This window comes from Parasteatoda tepidariorum, chromosome 2, assembly GCF_043381705.1.
Source record: "Parasteatoda tepidariorum isolate YZ-2023 chromosome 2, CAS_Ptep_4.0, whole genome shotgun sequence".
Classification (NCBI taxonomy): domain Eukaryota; kingdom Metazoa; phylum Arthropoda; class Arachnida; order Araneae; family Theridiidae; genus Parasteatoda; species Parasteatoda tepidariorum.
Window position 1 is genome coordinate 9,007,839 of NC_092205.1, and position 8,817 is coordinate 9,016,655.

General features: G+C 28.0%; 1 protein-coding gene across 1 annotated transcript in view; it reads right to left on the reverse strand.

Moving 5' to 3' along the window:
• LOC107456407 (small ribosomal subunit protein eS10B) overlaps nucleotides 1-8,817 on the reverse strand; it is a 48,467-nt gene continuing 39,650 nt past the window's right edge. Inside the window, exon 6 of the mRNA XM_071177147.1 lies at nucleotides 1-14. The gene's annotated coding sequence lies outside the window, so the exon portion shown is untranslated. The remainder of the gene's footprint in view (nucleotides 15-8,817) is intronic.

Consider the following 8,817-nt stretch of genomic DNA (forward strand, 5'->3'; position numbering starts at 1 on the left):
TCTTTTTTATTATTAAATTTACATTGATTTAGTGCTTATCATCACTATGCATATCGTTTATAACTACTTTTAAGATCCTTTAATTTTCTATAATATTTAATTTTGCAGAGTGGCAATCTTTTTCTTTTATTTAATCTAAACCATGATCATTATCTTCTTTTCANAAAATGTAAATGATTTTACCTTGGGCTTGATCATTACGACTTAAACTATTATTGGTATTGTTGAAAAAGTAATTGCTGTTTTTTTTCTTCAATGTTAAAATTTGAAGTAGAATATTAAAATATGTGTAAAACTCTCTCAATATAGTTTGATGACCAGTTTGGTCACCTTTCAAAATGATCTTGTACGACATTGAAACTTTAAATGATGACCAATCCGAATGCGCAGAACAATTGTGCTTAAATATCCTAATTCTTCAACCCAAAATCCAATCCCAACATCTTAATTTCTTAAACGATATATAAAACGATTCTTACGAATGCTCCATTACGGCATTACCCGCGATTTACTTCTGACTTCTATTTTAACTATTTTCAGGGACTATCCACTGTATTGTCAAAGTACTTTATAGAATTTAAAATCTGTGCGGTAGCCATTAAATTACTATAAGTAGGAGTTTGGGACATTTTAGCATAATTGGCAGCAGAAGTATTAAAATTATTTCCATCTCTGTCATGAGATCAAAATTATAATAATAATAATAATATCAAAATGCTCCATTACGTGCTGTACTATTTCCTCACGCACCTCGATAGCCATACCTTGAGTATCGTATAATTTACATGATAACTAAGTTGCTATTGCTATAAAAATACAACATTATTCTAAATAGATACTTAACGTATAGGTTATCATTCAACACTACTTAAACTATGACTACTTAACAAAACTTTATGACTACTTAACAAAATGAAACTAAAAAAAAAAATAAAAAAAAAAAAAAAAAACAGGAGACTTGGCAGGTACAGTATATCAGTGGAATATACTTATAAAATTGGGTGAACAAGATTATTAAACATCCCCCTACAGAAATCATCTAATAACTGACTTGAAATTAACTTCATTTTAAAATGTCTCAATTTGTAAATGTAAAGGAGGCTCAACTTCACAAGTATTAGTAACTGATCTTAATATTCAAGCAAACAATAAATCACACAAGATTTTCTTATGCAAATAATGATTTTTTTGTAAACTATTTCAGGGAATTTTTAAAAAATGGTTATACAAGCTACATAGCTTTATGAAATATAAATTTCAAGACAATTGTTGCAAAATGTACTTAACATCTTATACATAGAATTTCTAGGTCATAATAACAGAAAAACTTTAATATTATGCAATTCTGATTAATAGTAATTAACTTGAAATGTTATGTGTCATGTTCGCACATGAATTTGAAAAAGCAGTAATTTGTACAAAAACTATCACAACAGGGATCTTTTAAGGAAACTTACTCAATTTTAGGGAATTTTCCAAAATATACAAAAACCAGAACGTTTACGAATTAGTAGAAACCCAAAATCCAGTAGTCTACTAGAAAAACCAGTCGAGTTAGTAGCAACGAAGCTATGTATACAATATTCCAACAATTACCAAAGTTGACAGGCGCAGTTCCCCTAAAGGATCGAAACATTAAACTAATCACTGGTTGACGAAGAAAACAAAAGGAAAAAAAAAGCATCCACAAAAACAAAAGCATATTCAGTATTTCACTTTTAATAAACAAAAAAAAGCCAGCAACCTGGCTACAATAATTAAAAGTATGATGGTTAATTTCCAAATTTTGGAAAGTCATGTCCAAAGAAATGACAAACGGGACCTCTGCTACACATCCAACATGCAAGCTGTCATTCAGTAGAACAGATGGTTCCATAATGGTTACCTAGATATAAAATCACATAATTAGAAAAACATATACCTACAACATTATAAATAACTACACAGGAAGAAAGAAAAATCACTGATCAATTAACTAAATGACTGTCACACATTAGTAAATAATGTACACAGTTGTACAAAATAAAAACTCTCCTTGAACTCAAAATCTCAATTAAAAACTATCCATTTGATGGTGACTGGCTTTAGGCAAAACTAGTTTAAAAACAAGATCATTCTAAAAATGTTCTAACTTTTTATAAAATTTTAACTTATTCACACAGACGAATTTGGCAAAAACCAAAAAAGCTGAAAATATGACATCCAAAAAATATACCTACACTTGAAATAAATGAAAAAATAACAGAAATTTGAGCAAGTAAAAATCACTAAATCACAGAACGAGATTCTGAAATAACGCAAATCTCAATAGAACCAGAAAAAATAGTTCAGATCACTATTAGAAACACAGAAAATTTCAGAATGCTTCAATAAATAAAAATTTATAAAATAATCCCAATAAATATACTTACCTTCATAATTATTTATCGTAAATTTTATCAAATCTAACAAGACAGCTGAGAAAGGTAGCAAAGGTGGAAAGAGTTGATAAATACAGCAGAAACAGGGATGAGAGTAGTCAGAAAGTAAAAAAGAGGAAATCCAATATATATATATATGCATAAACAAAAATTTGACAGAAAAAGTGCGATTTTTAAGCTTGGTAAACCATGTGAGTATAAATCCCGATTGAGGCTTTCAAATCAGGTAAATATGAAACTCCACACCGAATTTAGAAATGCGAAAATACAAATCACAATGAGCAATTTCTAAATCATGATGCATAATTTTTAAATCGTGCGATATTACAACCGTAAAAACGAATCTCGACATTGGATTTTAAGCTTGTGTGAAACGAACCGCTACATATGGCTCGTAAATACAAATCGTGATATTGGTTTTTTAAATCTGGTAAATAAGAATCGCAATGTACATTATATAAATCCCCTGAATAAGAATCGCAAGGTTCAACTTTTAAAACAGGTAAATATGAAAATCGACGCTTGATAATAAAAATGCATAAATACAAAACACGTTATTGGATTTTTAAATCAATGTGCAACTTTTAAACCGGGTAAATACGAAAATCGATGATATATCGCATGAATAAAAATAGAGATATTTGCTGGGTCTGGATTCTAAAAGGCTTGTTTGTATTGTTTTTATTGAGATAGAATAAATAAAAATTTACAAGATTAATTGAAAGAGCAAATAAATACTTTCACCGCAAATCCACCTCTATTTTTCTTCTCTTTTTTTGGTCTGTTTTCACGCCAGAATAAAAGAAGCAGCGACGTCTGAATTACGAAAATACGAGCTATCCCGACGGATAAAAATACAGAAAATCTTATTTTCTGTGTGCGAAATCAGAAAATAGCTATTAAGTAAAGATGCGGAGGGGTTAGCAGCTAGGACAAAGTTTGAATTTTCTGTTTATCTTTGAAAATCGTAAATAAATATAATAATTTTACTTCAACGACTGAAATTTGAAAAAAAAGTGGGATATTTATTTTTTTAAAAAAAAAAAATGAAACTTTTAGAGAATCTGACTTTTGGTAAAAAGGCTGAATTTCAGAAAAAAAAATTCTGATCTCTATATAAAGGTCAACCAGTTTTATCCCAAGGTAATGATTTATAGAGAAACTTCTGAGAGATGAATAAGGACTTCAATAATTTTGCTCCGTGGAAAATTAGATTCCTCATAAAATATTTTAACTTCTGCAAAAAAAAAAAAAATCAAANAAAAAAAAAAAAAAATTCAGCAGAAATAAGCGGGGGGAAATACAAAAACCTGGAGAAAAAAGCAGAAATCCGCGAAAGTATCTCATCCCTAAGAAAACTTGTTAATTGACTCAAACTCCATCTTTAATAAATCTCACACTGATAACAAGATGTAGGAAAAATCCAGCAATTCTGCAAAATATTCAAAGAGCCAAATATCTCGCCAAATATTCGGCAAGTTATATGTGGGAACTATTTTATTTACACTTCTCTGATCTGTGATCAGAATTATTTAATGATAAAAAAAATTAAAATTACATTATCATACATTAGAAATTGTTTTTACTCTCATTGCGCTCTGAAAGACAAATGGAAAGCTAAAACTGAAGAATTCGAACCAGATTACTCAATACTGAATCACTACAGCTTACTTCTTTTCAATACTTTCTAATAGGACTAATCCTATTGTCAGGTTCATTTAAAAATTATTATCACAGGATTTTACAAAAGCATCTGATAGACATTATCTTTTTTATGGATAATTCTTCCTGCAAATTACTTTCAACAATAAGTTTTGCTTTAAGAATAAGACTGTCAATACCTGCTAGAAATAATCAGGATAAAAAGAAAATTCAAGATAAATCAACATTTACAACATACCAGTAAGACTGCTAAGTTTGACTTTCTCTCAATGACTAAACTCATTCATATATAAAACATATTAACGTAAAAATGTCGCTATTTGGCCAATATATATGACCAAATCACTATTCACTGCATATTCAAACAAAGCAGTAAGTTTCAGATTCAGATAATAATCACAAATATCATTTGTCCCTATCTGTTAAAATCATCATAATACATCACTGCATGTAAAATGTGCATTAGCATTTTTCATTAATTTTCATAGAAACAGTATCAATGTAACCATCTTGCCTGATAATTTTTTTAGGAAAAAAAAAGCAGATTATAAAAAGCCTCAGATAAAGATAATAATCATGTAGGTCATTTGTCCCTATCTTACAAATTCATCACAAGCATTTTCATTAATCACTCAAAATAAAAGCTTACAGTTACTTGAATAGTTCTAAGCACACATACTACAAAATCTCAATTTATTCTATGAGCTAAATTAGCATCCATTATGCCATATATAATGGGCCTTGGTTTATGATTTTTTAGATTTTAATTGGATTTCGCTTATTTTTAAGAAATTGATCTGTAAGAACTTTGATTTATGCCTAAAAAAACTTAATAAATGTTTAATTGAAATTAATAAATGTTTAATTGAATTTTTTCATTCCGATTTACTTTACATATTACCTATCAGAAATTAAGTGCATAATTCAGGAACAGGTAAAAGTGAGAAAAAATAAACCAAGAGAAAAAATAAATTAACACCAACTTGGATTTTCATTTAATTTTTACCTTCTTAATCAAAACTTTATTATTACCCTTTAACTTACTTTATTAAGAAAAACTATTGTGTGATATTATTAGATTTCAAATCAGCAATTTATATTCGAAGTTAGAGAAAAACAAATTAATTATGATCATTTTTCTAATATATTCTTGATATGATTTGTGAGATTCTTTTACTGCCCTCAATACTGTTGTGGTGATCTTCAACACTCCTCCATAATTTCGAATGGTATTTTTGATTAGTCTAAGAGACATAAGTATTCTCATGGTGACTCTCATTAAGCATTGCTTTATTTATCGAAAAACCTCTCTCAGGATCAGAATTCCCACGTGGCAAAATTAAAACAGTTACATTTAGATTATATTTTAGATATACAAAATTTTATCAGATTTTTAGGGTTTGCACATAGTTTTATGAATTTTAAGGGGAATGCGACCCCTGTTAATAATTATAAAAAGTGTATTTTTTCTCTAGTTTATGTACCGCACGCAAGCATAATAAAATTTGATTATCTTAAATCTGAGAAATCCTCAGTCATTTTTAATTATAAAAAAATTAAAAAATTAAAACATAGCTTGCATTGTTTTTTTAAAAAGAAAATTGTCTATTAATTAAAATGATCTTTGTAGGCCAACAAACTACTCAACTAACTCTTTTAAAAACTTTTTTCGTAATAGTTAATTTGATTTGAAAAATTCTACTCCCAATGGCGAAGCAAGAAATATTATATGAACCTTAAGTTATACATAAATATTTAATTACACATTTAAGTCTGAAATGCTGAGTTGAATATGGCAATTAAAAGCAGGNAATCACAAATATCATTTGTCCCTATCTGTTAAAATCATCATAATACATCACTGCATGTAAAATGTGCATTAGCATTTTTCATTAATTTTCATAGAAACAGTATCAATGTAACCATCTTGCCTGATAATTTTTTTAGGAAAAAAAAAGCAGATTATAAAAAGCCTCAGATAAAGATAATAATCATGTAGGTCATTTGTCCCTATCTTACAAATTCATCACAAGCATATTCATTAATCACTCAAAATAAAAGCTAACAGTTACTTGAATAGTACTAAGCACACATATACTACAAAATCTCAATTTATTCTATGAGCTAAATTAGCGCCCATCATGCCATATATAATGGCCTTGGTTTATGATTTTTTAGATTTTTCTTATTTTTAGGAAAATGATCTGTAAGAACTTTGACTTATGCCTAAAAAAACTCATGTTTAATTGAAATTGATAAATGTTTAATTGAATTTTTTCATTCCGATTTTAAACTTTTAATGAAAAGAAAATATGAAATTTTTTTTTTCATTGATCTCTTCAATTGTTTTAAATTTTAAGCAATGCATTTTAACAAGGGGTATAATGTATTTAATGGTTATAAAAAGTGTATTTTTTCTCTAGTTTATGTACCGCACGCAAGCATAATAAAATTTGATTATCTTAAATCTGATAAATCCTCAGTCATTTTTAATTATAATAAAATTAATTGTCTTTGCATTGTTTTTTTAAAAAGAAAATTGTCTATTAATTAAAATGATCTTTTTTGTAGGCCAACAAACTACTCAACTCTTTTAAAAACTTTTTTCGTAATAGTTATTTTGATTTGAAAAATTCTACTCCCAATGGTTAATTACACTTAAGTCTGATATGCTGAGTAAAAAGTACTATTATGCTTAACTTTTTAAAGTAACGCAGATACATTTTGAATGTTTATAAAAAAAACTTTTGAACCTAGGATTTATTGAGCAGGGCCACTATTTTTAAAAAAAACTAATCTGCACCTTGGGGTTTTTGGGTGGTTTTTAAAATCCCAGGAAACCATGGCCCATTTAAACATTTATATTTGCTAGATATATAACTCACATATATCAATTGCTACCCATGTTTTAGATAAAATTTCATCAATAAAATACTATGTCAGTAACCCTGGATATAAACATAAACCACAAGAGCTTCCACCAGCATTATTTGGTCACATTAATATTAAAGCACACTAAAGTTTCTTATTAATCAAATGTAAAGAATAATCATAAATTAAAAGAAAAAATTACTCTTACCAATACAAAAAATCAAAAATAAGCAAAAAAAAATAAGGCACCTATGATCTGCATAAAAATCAAAACAAATAAATATATGATCAAATCAAAGTGCTTATCTTCAAATTATATAAAAACTGTTAAATAGATAGGGTGACATGTTAACCATTAAGTACACATGTGTATTAAAATCAATTTAATTATTCTATGAGCAAAAATAGCACCTCTAACCTAAAACCGGTTACAAGCGACTCAAGCTCAACTATGAAAATCATACCATAAAATTTATAGCAATTTACAACACAAATTCAAGGTACATGCACAAGGAAATCAATTATTGCTGTCCTAAAAAAAATTTCACCACTGAATTGTAATACACAGTTATAAGATTGCAGGTAAGTAGTGGATGATATAAAATACACTAAAATAAAATATTCAGATCAAAAGCACACTAACAAATCATTATTTCCGACACTGGAGTAATTTAAATACAAGAGACACTTACGTTTCGATGAAGTAAGATTACTTGGATCTTTCACGCATCTTCCTCCTCTTACGCTTCAACCTTCGCATACGCTTCTTCCTCCACTAAAAATGAACGAATTATCTTAATTTAACACTACGATATAAAAGAATTACTAGTGATGAAAAAACACGAATTATCATGCCTAAGATACAATAACTAAGACTAACACGTGGGGACGTGAAATGATACGGAAAGGTATTAATTAGAAAATAATTTCCTAATCAGTCATATTAGAGTATGAAAACAGTTACGTACACGTTTCTCTAAAGAACTATCAGTTAATACAGGAATAGATTATTACAACTTGTACACGTGGATACTTACAATGAATTAAAAAGTACCAATTAATGCATTTATAAAATTATAAGAAATCTTTAGGAAACGATCTATATCTTATATTTAATCTAGGAATCTCGAAACTATGAAACTATCATAATCGAAAAGAACATTAGCATCTGATTCAACTTCATGCGATCAATTATATATATATATATAAATATATATAACACAAAATCGTATAATAAAGTATAAATTCTTAATTTAACTAAGAGAAATTATGCACATAGCAATCCACAGCCACAGTATCACACGTGGCTGACAAGAATAAAATGGCTTAGTTACATTTAAAATGGTATAGATATATAAAAAATATCTAAATTATCTACAGAGTAAAGCTTAAAATTAGTAGGATTAAAAATTTTTTTTACTTAATAAATTTAAAATAAGATAGATTTTGCAAAAACTATAATCACACACAAAGCATTTCGAAGACCAAACTAAACATTGCTTAAAATTGATATTTCATATAATAATTAATAAAAAATAATTTGATTACCTTAGCCCTCATAGCTGGGAAATATTATTTACCACGTTCAGTTATAATATAAAATTAGTAAATACGATGAGAACAGATTCAAGCTCACCAAACTTCGTCAGAAATTTTGAGAGAATAAAATTTTGTCAAGTACGTTTACCTTGCTTTTTTTAAAATAGTGGTTACAGTTAAGTTAACAGCGCAGAAGAAGATTTATAGCGCCCTCTTTTTAAGGTCTGCTTTCACTAATAATATCAAACCGTAACGCGATCGAGCCTTTCATTAGTCATTTTGGTCACATGATTTTAAACAACTAATCGGAAGCTTTTATTTAGAT